The following is an 11,235-nucleotide window of genomic DNA, read 5'->3' as shown; positions in this document are numbered from 1 at the left end:
TCCCTCGGGACTTCCTTGCTCTGCTCCCCTTGCTGTTTTGTTGCACGCCCTTAGTATTTTGCCCTGGTGTGGTGGGGTCAGATCAGGTGTCTTTCTTAGATTTTATATGTTAAGCCTGCATCCCCAAATTCAGTCCTAAATTTGAGGACATGATACTTCATAGTTTTCTGATCCTGCGGTAGCTTCTACCAGTGTTTTTTACATAGACAGCATGTTTTCAAACATTTGAAAGGTAAACTTTCTTCCTGTTGCCCTAATATCATGTCCATGCCCTGGAATGATCAAAGCTTAATTAACAACCACTCCAGGTGCAACACAGAAAGAGGAGAAATTGTTTATTAGGAGGTTTTTCATCGAAGCATGCAACACAACCAAGCTGCTTGTTACTGTTGTTGTGAGATGCCATCAAGTCTGTCCAGCCCAAAGCAACCTTGTGCACAACAGGACAAAGTGTGCCTGCGCCCATTTGCATACCGTTCCGTGAGGCCCTTCCTCTCCTTTACTAAGCATGATGTCCTTCCCCAGGGACTGATTTTTCCTGACAACCTGTCCAGAGTATGTAAGATGAAGTCCCGCCTTAGCAGGACCTTAAATTATCCCAATTTCCAAGTGATCGTGATACTAATTTCTTATAGCAAAATTAATCAGTGTAGGTGGGCTACTAAAACACATAACAGGCCACAAAAAGTCGTAAAAGAGTAAGAACAAAAAACACAATGAGTACATAAAAGAATTCTATCATTTATTATCTTGACCTCTCCTTTCCAACTGACAGCTCCTCATCAATCTTACACAATGACCGAGAAAGCTGGAGAGGTCAGTTTGACTCCCAGCAGGGTTCAAATAGCAGTTAATATTCCAAGCACAGGTTGAGCTCAGGGAAAGAGTTAAACATAGAAGAGCAGCTGTATAGGAACTTCATTATACTTAACCATGGCTGATGCAAATACAAATGGCTACAGTCTTGTTCTCAAGTCTTGCTCACAGTCCCATCACAGAAGTGATTTGAACATCATGTAAAGTTCTTTCTAGACTAGGGACACCCCCCAATATTTAATCCCATTTTAGTCTTTCAGGAATATGTGCTGGGTCTTTTAAAGTCCTGGGAAAATTCCATTATTTTGCGCTTCCATTTTTCCTTGAACTTTGTGAAGCCCCTATGTGTTTTACTAAACCTGCTCTTGAATGCATTTAACAAAACTTAACTTTATGAACTGATTGTCCTGTGATATAATCAGATGGCTGCATTAATTTTAAACTATAGTGCTGACGACAGTGGGTTGAAAAATAATTATGCTCTTTGGGAAAAGTTGTCCTTGGTCAGGAAAATCATTTATTAAGGAAAGCCAATTTCTGTTATGTTATTTTAAAAAATAAATGTGCTATCCTCAAAGAAAATAAGTGTACTTTGAGTGCTAAGGCCAGAGATTATTTCAGTAGACCAGTTGTCGGATCTTCCTTGTTTACTTGCTTCTTCAAACATTTGAAAAAGGAAACTTTTTTTTTTTTTTGCGGCTGTTGCTACTGTTTTCATGAATTTCAACTCTGCTCCTGTTTCAGTGGAATTATCAGACATATTTTATGCTGTTTCTAGCATAGTGTTAATTTCTCTTCGTACTTCAGCAAATACCAAGCATTTTCTCCTTGAAGAGGCAGTTGTAGGCATTTCTGTAGTTTCATCAGAGTAAGTTCCTTTTGTTTATCTTCTCTGGGACTGCAATGAGTAAGATGCTGTGAAACCTGTGACGATGCATGTGTTCACAGTGGATGCTCAGGAGTAAGTTTACTGATGCTCAGTGTGCTGCATTTGGGAATCCTGTCTCACAAACTAACATGTGCCTGTCAGTTTGTCATATTGTGATGGCTTGTGTGCCATTGTGATGCTGGGAACTGTGTCACTGGTATTTCAAATACCAGCAGGGGCCCCAAAGTGTGATGCATTGGATACTAATCACAGAGGACCTAATGACATCAAGAAGAACATACAGCAAGAAAGCAAAAGGTCATTAAAAAGACAGGAAAGAGATAAAAGATCAACGTGGATATCAGAAGAGGCTCTGAAACTTGCTCTTAATCACAGAGTAGCTAAGGCAAATAAAGAAATGATGAAGTAAAATAACTGAACCGAAAATTCCAAAGGGCGCAACAAATGTACAAATGTGCTTAACACAATGGATGGATGTGTGGATTGTGATAAGAGTTCTACGAGCCCCAAATAAAATGATTAAATTTAAAAAAAATTCTAAAGGGCAGCTTGAGAAGATAAAGTTGAGTATTACAATGAAACGTGCAAAGATCTATCCTGCTGTATCAGACACATTTTATACCATTTCTAGTATAACATTAATTTTTTTTCATACTTTAGCAAATACCAAGCATTTTCTCTTCCAAGAGAAGGTTGTGATCATACGAGTAGTTTCAACAGAACAAGTTCCGTTTGTTTATCTTTTCTGGGCTAGAAAACCAAGAAGGAAGGACATGCTGAAGGAAAAACTTCAAGCCGTAAGTTGCAATATTGAAAGATTCCCTGGACATAATGTTGAATGATACAGGAAGCATCAGAAGAAGATGAAAAGAATACACAGAGTCACTGTCTCAAAAAGAACTAGTTGGCATTCATCCATTTCAAGAGGTAGCATGTGATCAGGAACCATTGGTACTGAAGGAAGAAGTCCAAGCCGCACTGAAGGTATGAACCAAAAACAAGGCTCCAAGAATTGGTGTGATAACAACCGAAATGTTTCAGTAAGCTGAGGAAGCACTCATCTATGCCAAGAAATTTGGAAGACAGTTTTTCAGCCAACTGACTTGAAGTGGTCCATATTTATATCCATTCCAAAGAAAGGTGACCCAACAGAAGACTCAAATTATAAAACAATATCATTGATAACACTTGCTATTAAAATTTTGCTAGAGCTCATGCAACAACAGTTGTAGCAAGCAGTATAATGACAGCTGCCAGAGGCTCAAGACCGATTCAGAAGAGAATGTGGAACAAAGGGTATCATTGGTGATGTCCGATGGATGTTGGCTTAAAGCAGAGAATACCAGAAAGAGATTCACTTGTGTTTCACTGGCTATGCCAAGGCATTCGACTGTGAGGATCATAACACACTGAGGGCAACCTTGAGAAGCATAGGAATTCCAGAATACTCCATTGTGCCCATGCAGGACCTGTACATGGACCAAAAGGCGGTTATGGAATACTGCATAGTTTAAAATCAGGAAAGGAGTGTGTGAGGGTTTTATCTTCTCACCACACTTACTCAATCTGTATACTGAGCAAATAATCAGAGACACTAAATTATGTGAAGAAAAGGCTTATTAACAACCTGCAATATGCAGATGACACAACCATGCTTGCTGAAAATGAAGAGGACTTGAAGCACTTGCTGACAGAGATCAAGGATTGCAATCTTCAATATGGATTTTAATTCAATGTAAAGAAAACCAGAGTCCTCACAATTGGACTAATAGATAACATCATGATAAATGGAGAAAAGATTGAAATTGTTAAAGATTTCATCTTGCTTGGCGCCACAATCAATGCTCATGGAAACAATAGTCAAGAGATCACATAATGCATTGCATTGGGTAAATCTGCACAAGACCTCTTTAAAGCGTTGAAAAGCAAGGATGTGACTTTGAAGACTAAGATGCACCTGATCCAAGCCATGGTATTTTCAATCACCTCCTATGCAGGTGAAAGTTGGACATTGACCAAGGAAGGCATAAGAAAAGTCATGCGGAAAAAAAAAAAAAAAGAAAAGTCATGCGTTTGACTTACGGTGAGAATATTGAAAGTACCATAGGCTGCCAAATAAAGACCAAATCTGTCTTGAAAGAAGTAGAGCCAGAATGCTCCTTAGTAAGGATAGTGAACCTTTGTCTCACGTGATCAGGAGGGAGCGATCCCTGGAAAGGACATCAAGTTTGGTAAAGTAGAGGGGCAGAATGGGTTGACCATATGGCTGCAACGTTGGGCTAAAGCTTTTAGGAACAATTGTGAGGATGGTGTTTCATTCTGCAGTACATAGAGTCCCTGTGAGTCAGAACAGCTAACAAAAACAATACCTCAAAGAAGGAGAGACCGGTAGAGCGGAACATAAATGTATTAATCAGTGAACCCTCTTGTGTTCATTGGCATTTGAGGCCTATAATTTTTGCAAGAGCATGTAATCATTTAGCAAATATTTACTGAGCACTTGCCACGCCTCGCGTACTGTGTGGCGATGAGGATGCAGTGTGAGCACTCCAAAAACAGTTCCTCCTCCAGAGAGCGGGCTGTCTACGAGTAGGGGGATCTGGTCCGCAGGTCCTCCCTTCCCTTCATGGCCAGGCCACGCGCACCGGGTATTCAGATGCTCAAACAAGGAGGTTACTCTGAGGACCGTGGTGTGCCGGACCCAAGCTGTGGTATTTTCAGTTGCGTCATCTGCATGGGAAAGTTGGACATTGAATAAGGAAGACCAAAGAATAGGTGCACATGAGTTATGGTGCTGGCAAAGTGTTGAAAGTGCCACGGGCTGCCAAAAGGACAAACAGGTCTGTCTTAGAAGAAGTGCCGCCAGAATATTCCTTTAGAGGCAAGGATGGCAAGACTTTATTTCACGTATTTTGGGCATGTTTTCAGGAGAGACCAGTCTGGAGAAGGCCATCATGCTTGGTATAATCGAGGGGCGGTGAAAACAAGGAAGCCCCTTAACAAGATGAACTGACACAGTGGCAGCAACCGTGGGCGCCAAGGTAAAAGCAGCCACGAGGGGGCGTGGCACAGGGTGGCTTTCTTTCTGTGGTACATAGGGTCGCTCTGAGTCGGAATCTGAGACTTGATGGCACCTAGCAACAATGGGTGGGCTTTGCTTCTCACAACTTGTCTCTCACACCTGTAGAGTCCATCCAGGGACTGACCATCCTAAAAAGGCCTATGATTAGTCATAGTCCTCTGCTAGAACCCAGTTACTGCCAGAACCTAAGCTGGACTTGTTCAGGGAATAGGTTTCCTCCTCCTCCATTTTTCAAAGCACAGTAGGAGCCACCAGCAACTCAATGGCAATGGAACGTTTGGGTTTAGGTAACTTGGGGCTGGACTTCTTCAAACTATAATTATCCATTATTCCCCTGTCTGGAAGAAGAAAATGTTCGATCAGACTTTCTTCCCTAAGACTGTGTAGAATGTGGTCATTGTTGGTGATTGTTAGGTCCTGAAGGTAGAGATATCAGTGGTTCTGGGTAGCATAAACAAACAAAGCTGACCGAATGAGCATGTACCGAATATACTCCATGTAAACCATTTCTACAGACTGTTTACTAATGTGAGGGGTAGATGACTAACGTGATTGACCAATCATCCCACTTAATGGGTCATTCTATCAGTATCTGACTCTATTATTACTTGGGGCACTTTGCTTTTAAAATCGTATATTAAAAACAAAGTGGCAAACATAAAAACCAAGAACAAAAGGTACATGTGTCAACATTGCTGGTTTCACATTTTAATAGGATCACTTTTCACCTTCGTAGCATGACATTGAAGATTCCACAGTCTGGCTCAGGTCCACATTTTTAGCCTCATCTCCTACTTCTCTGCCATTCAATGTGCACAGGACTGGCACTGTGCCTGACAATTCTCTTGTCGTAACTCACTCTGCTTCCTTAGAGCATTGTTAATATTATCAGTCTACTGGTTATCCACTCATGCTGCTAGCCGTTATTTGTGTCTCTAACTATAATGTGTATTGTTTGATAATAAGGACAATGTGATGCTATTTATTTTAAAGTTATCTTTATGCAAGATGTATCGGGAGGTGGTAGGGGATGAAGAGCCCTAGAGGAAGCGAGATTGGGAGGTTTACGCAGTCATTTGGCGTAGGGTCTCCTTTTGAGGTAAGGGCTACATCTAGAGAGATGCTGTGCAAATGAAAAGGATATATGAGATAGATAAATTGTACAAGAAAAATGATGTGTTTGGCCACCAGCTAGAACAGAATATCGAGGAGAGCAAGGAGCTAAAGGCATGACTGAAGTCTTTGAGGCTAGTTGAGTAAGACTGAGAACAGGAATGGGGAAAACTAATTGGAGGAGTGTGTGAGTTGTGTGTCCACGCATGTGCGCACATGTGTGCCTTTTCTCTCAATGGGAAAGGAGTGGAAATTGGAGGTAGTAGGGAATAAGTTAAATTTGATACACTACTCCCTCAACACAAGAACACTTTGTTCTAACGATCCGGCATTCTGTGATGCTCACCTTCTTGACATAATCGCTGAAGACAAAATGGGTACATAACCAAATGTGGTGAAGAAAGCTGATGGTGCCCGGCTATCAAAAGATATAGTGTCTGGGGTCTTAAAGACTTGAAAATAAACAAGTGGTCATCTAGCTGAGAAACAACAAGGCCCACATGGCAGAAGCACACCAGCCTGTGTGATCACAAGGTGTCAATAGGATCAGGTATCAGGCATCAAAAAACAAAAGAGTCATATCACTGTGAATGAGGGGGCGTGCAGAGTGGAGATCCAAAGCCAACTGGAGGCAACTGGATAGGCCCTTACAGAAGGGTTGTGGGGAGGAGACGAGCCAGTCAGGGTGCGGTATAGCACCGATGAAACACACAACTTTCGTCTAGTTCTTTGGTGCTTCCTTGCCCCCACTATCATGACCACAATTCTGCCTTACAAATTGGATTAGACCAGAACATGCACACTGCTACAGATAAGAGCCCGCAACACAGGGAATCCAGGATAGATAAACCCCTCAGGGTCAACAATGAGAGTAGAGATGCCAGAAGGATTGTGTGGGGAGGGGGGAGAAAGGGAGAATTGATCACAAGGATCAATCTATAACCCCCTCCCAACGAATAATAGAAAAGTGGGTGAGGGGAAATGGAGGATGATGTAAGATATGAAAATAATAATCTATAACTTATCAAGGGTTCATGAGGGAGGGCGGGCAGGGGAGAGAGGGGGAAGAAATGGGGAGCTGATATCGGGCTCAAGTGGGAAGAAAATACTTTGAAAATGATGATGGCGGCAAATGTGCTGGACACACTGGATGAATGTATGGATTGTGATAAGAGATGTAAGAGCCCCCAATAAAAGTAAGAAAAAAATCATATTAAGCCAATAATAGAAAAAAAACACTTTAACAATGCATGACCTATATGGAAAATATATCAAGAAACAATAGTTTCACATTTTGATTTTTTGCTTAATAAAGCTTTCTATGATTTGTAGTAAAAATAAATTGATACACTAGACACATTCAAACTTGGGAAAGAGGTCAAGATGAGAAAGCGAGGAGGTAGGAGACATTTGGAAAGCATGTGGCAGTATATATGATTTTTGAAAATTGAACTGACACTGTTTCTTGGCGTAATCTATTTGCTTAGAGCCAAGATTCCAACTAGAATACATACATAAATGAACAGATGGGTACATTTTCACCTCCAGACTGAATGTACTTCTAGCATTTTGCTCTGGGATATCTTCTTAGAGGATGCAATTCAGATATTAACTATCAGCCTGTCTGTGTTAAGGAAAGTATTGATCATCAAATGTACCGTAGTGAAGGACATTCGGTCTCAGCTGGTTTTGAGGTACTACGTTTTCATTCAGGTTAGATCTCTCTCTTCCTGTGTCTGGCTTTAATCCTAGTGCTTTCTCATTTCAAAGGAAGGGAAAGCCATAATCCAGGCAGAATATTTGCTTCTACTTGAGTTATCCATTTGCTTTAAGAAAGTAAGAAATAACCTGATATAAAATCTAACCCCTAGGAGCAGTTCAGTATTTTGTAACGTGATAACAGAGCTACAGGAAGGTTGGGAACCAAACCCTACTTTGGGATTTGGCCTCCAAGTATTCAAATCAGATATTTTAAAATTCATTGTGCTCCATGTGGTTTTCCCCCCTGAATGGGGTTGGGGTGGCGGGGTGACAGTGGGGAAGGAGAAGGGCATGCAGTTCAAAGAGCTGCATGTGAGAGCTGACCAAGTTAGAACTCTGAAAACAAATGCACGGGGCTGTGCACTTGCATTTAGCTCTGTAGAACCATACCATTAGCAAATATGTGTTCAGTGGGAGAGGTGAGGGAACTAGATGTTCAAGAGATAAGTGCCTAAGAATACAAAGGACAAGGGCAGTCAATTTTTGATCAAAGTGAACTTAAATTTCAAGATGAGGAATTTTGAAGAAGTCTCTATCAAGGTTCCAAACTCTGGGGGGAGGAGGGGTTTGCACTAATTTTTCACTTAAAATATTTTTGAACCTCATACTCATTAGCTTTTAAAAATATATTGAATACAAAATTTAGTTTCTCACTGTCTATACAGAAATAACTCACAAAGGGCAAAGTTGAGAATTTCTCACTATTCTTTGAAGTATTTTTGTTAAAAAAATAACATTAAATTTCAAATTAAACCCACTTCCATCGAGTTGATTCTCGATTTCGAGGCTGTATAGAGCAGAGTAGTACTCATCCTTAGGGTTTCCAAGACTGTAAATCTTTACAGGAACAGACAGCCTCATCTTTCTCCTTCAGAGTAGCTGGTGGGTTTGAACTGCCAACCTTGCAGTTAGCAGTCAGAGGCTTAACCCACAGTGCCACCAAGGCTCCTCAAAATTTAAATATAGACTAGAAATTACATGCCTAAATTTCTATATCTAAAATGCTCTGTTAAAAACAAACAAAAAACATGCATTGCCATATTTGCTGTAATCAATTTATAGGGTTCTTGCAGAATACAATTTGGCACTTCATGATTAACCTGATCCATGTTTAAGTCTTAACCCCAAAGGATTTTTTTCTACTGACTTTCTGCTTCAGACCTGAATGACTCATGGGCATCCCTATCTTAGATTGAAGGGTTGAATTCATTTAAAGATCCTCATACCCTTCTTTTTAAAGCCAGATCTCTCTTTAATAAGAAGACTAATAGGAACTTGTACCACGATGAAGATAAATATTTTAACGTGGTATCTTAAAGATATAAGGATGGCACATGAAGCAGGTTGAAAGAGTCTGATCAGCATGAGAAGACCCTTTGATCAGAAGATGCAGCCACCTGTAAACATTTAGTGGTGATCACAGTTTGTTAGACTGGCCAAGTTTCTAATTGTTCATTTGAGACTTGTTCTGTGAAATTGGTAAAGGAATAAAAGCTTGGTTTCATATTGCATTCTTTTCTGAGCATAGACAACTCGATTATTAAGCAGAGTTAAGAAGAAAAATGTAAAACAAAAAAATGTAGACATTTTGTCAGTTCCCCTTGAGGGAAGAGGAAATGGTCAAGATCCGTGTTTGGAACTGTGCAATAGAGAGGGAGGAAGCTAGTCAGTTTGGGTAGTTTTAAGAAAATCAATGTTCAGATCTTCAGTTTCCATGCCGACTCTTTATTGAACCGGGTCTGCCTGAGAAAATTGCCTGCTATGGAAGCTCTATGACAGTGGTTCCCAACCTTCCTTTAGCTCTGTGGCATAAGCACTGGACTGCTAACTGCAAAGTAGGCAGTTCAAACCCACCAGCTGCTTCAGAGGAGAAAGATGAGACTGTCTGCTCCCAAAGAGACTTGCAAAGCCTTTGGAAACCCATGTGGGGTCGATATAACAATCGATTTCATGACAGTGGGTCTGGATGGGTTTTTTAATAAGTAGGATAAGTTAGCAGATCACCTTATGTTGTAGTAAAGCACTTTATTTCTTTGACGTATGCTTGTAACTAAATATTTACTCTTAAAATTAAAATTATCTTTGGATAAAAATATTGTTTGGAAACTGAACACTTCTTCCTTTAGTCTGTGTTGGGCCACATGTACAGCTTTAAAAAATAAACAAATGTATTCAGTAAGTCTGGCAGTAGCTGCAGCTGTCAGTAATGTCGGACCTGGTGACAGCTCTCTCTCCCAATGGACTCTGGCTCCCTGTGGCAGGTTTTGCGTTAGGGGGATGGTGGGGAGAAAAACCAAGGCAAGAAATCTGAAACAGCCACTTAGTTATACAGTCGTTGACATTTAATATTAGAAAAAATGAAGTTAAATTTAACCCAGATGGCAAATAAAGCCTGTTTGTGGCATCGTGCACAATTCTTAAAATTGTTCATAACAGACAATTACTATCCCCATTTGTTTTGAGGATTTTAGATGATTCTTTAAAAGTAATATCTAAAGCAAAACATGGGCTGAACATTGGAATGCTAACTGCAAGGTTGGCAGTTCAAGTCCACCAATTGCTCCGAGGGAGAAAGATGAGGCTGTCCACCCTGGTAAAGAAATGCCACTTCCGAGGCAGAATTGACTTGATGGCAGTGACTGAAGCATGGCGTTGGTGACTCGCGACTTGTTGATATCCTATAGTTCAGATAGTTTATCTTTTGTGTTCCGAAATAAAAGTTAGTTTCTATTCTTCTGACGTTGACCGACTCCTGTGACTGTAGAAAGTAGATTTTGCAACTTACTAGTTGCCTTCCAGGAATAGTTAATGATAAACTCAAAGGACAGTATTTTGCGAGATTGCATTGAGAGAAGAATACATTTTTAAATTCTTATTTATTTCTATTGATTCAATTCCATCTTGGTCAGAGAACACACTGTGTATGATGTCCGTTCTTTTATATTTGCTAAGCTTGTTTTACTATCCAGGATATGTTCTTGAAACGAATGTGTTTTCTGCTGTTGGTGGGGAAGTGTATTCTAAATGTCATTTCGAGCGAGGTAGTTGATTTTCTTTAAAGGTGAATTCTTTTTTATCCTCATTGATTTTCCTGTCTACTAGTTCTGTCATTACACAGCAAAGATCTCAGTCTAAAGACGAAGGTGTGCTTGGTCCAAGCCACAGTATTTTCGGTCACCTTATATCTGTGCAAAAGAGGGACAATGACCATGGAAGCCTGAAGGATTGATGCCTGGGGAAGACTCTTAAATACACCAGGGACTGCCAGAAGAACAAACCACTCTACTGGAAGAAGAGCAGCCATAAAGTGAGGATGACAAGACATTGTTGTACTTTGGACAGTTTACCAGGAGCGACCCATCCCCGGAGAAAGACTCTGTTAACCCAGATATCAGATGTGTGCCCTGGAATGATCAAGCCCAATTAATAGTCAATGCAGTGAAACAGAGAAAGAGAAAAACTGGAGGCCAGCCAACACACATACATGTCGTGTTGCTGTGAGTTGGAATGGACTTGCTGGCAGTTAATTTGGTGTGTGTAGCAAATATGTATTCAGTGGGAGAGGTGAGGGAAC

At 40.6% G+C, this 11,235-nt stretch overlaps 1 protein-coding gene across 1 annotated transcript in view; it reads left to right on the top strand.

Annotated features, from left to right (window-relative positions):
• CPD (carboxypeptidase D) overlaps positions 1–11,235 on the top strand; it is a gene marked incomplete at its 5' end in the record, with an annotated part of 67,683 nt that overhangs the window by 9,190 nt on the left and 47,258 nt on the right. The gene's annotated exons all lie outside the window — the stretch shown is intronic.

Source organism: Echinops telfairi, unplaced genomic scaffold (genome assembly GCF_000313985.2).
Source record: "Echinops telfairi isolate 266 unplaced genomic scaffold, ASM31398v2 ScPeMD7_7458;HRSCAF=8496, whole genome shotgun sequence".
Classification (NCBI taxonomy): domain Eukaryota; kingdom Metazoa; phylum Chordata; class Mammalia; order Afrosoricida; family Tenrecidae; genus Echinops; species Echinops telfairi.
This window is presented reverse-complemented; position numbering and strand designations above follow the sequence as displayed.